Source organism: Hylobates moloch, unplaced genomic scaffold, assembly GCF_009828535.3.
Source record: "Hylobates moloch isolate HMO894 unplaced genomic scaffold, HMol_V3 SCAFFOLD_1808, whole genome shotgun sequence".
Classification (NCBI taxonomy): Eukaryota; Metazoa; Chordata; class Mammalia; order Primates; family Hylobatidae; genus Hylobates; species Hylobates moloch.
In genome coordinates, this window is record NW_026654083.1 from 7,397 (window position 1) to 7,944 (window position 548).

Below are 548 nucleotides of genomic sequence, written 5' to 3' on the forward strand. Positions count from 1 at the left end.
AAAAAAAAAAAAAAAAAAAAAAAAAAACAAGGAAGAGTTACATGATGGCACAGAAATGGATTTTTATGTAAAGCTGGGAATGCTTCAGACGAGGGCACGCCATTGAAAACCAACAGCTCTTTTCTCAGAAATAGACCTGGGATTCCAGGCTCTTTCTAGAGACACTGGGAATGGGGTCCTGGGTGTCCCAGATTTTGTTGTCACAGAAAGAGTTTGAAGGGAACTTGGAGGCCTTTTGCTCCAATGGTTAATTTTTAATTTTTGTGGGGCCCATAGTAGGTATGTCTATTTGTGGGGTACGTGAGCTGTTTCGATACACCTCATGAAATAAGCACATCATGGAAAATGGGGTATCCATCCCCTCAAGCATCTATTCTTCAAGTTACAAACAATCCAATTATACACCTTAAGTTATTCTAAAATGTATAATTATTATTAACTATAGTCACTGTTTTGCTACCAAACAGTAAGTCTTATTCTATTTTTTCTGGTACACATTAACCATCCCCACCTCCCCGCATCCTTCCACTATTCTTCCCAATCTGACC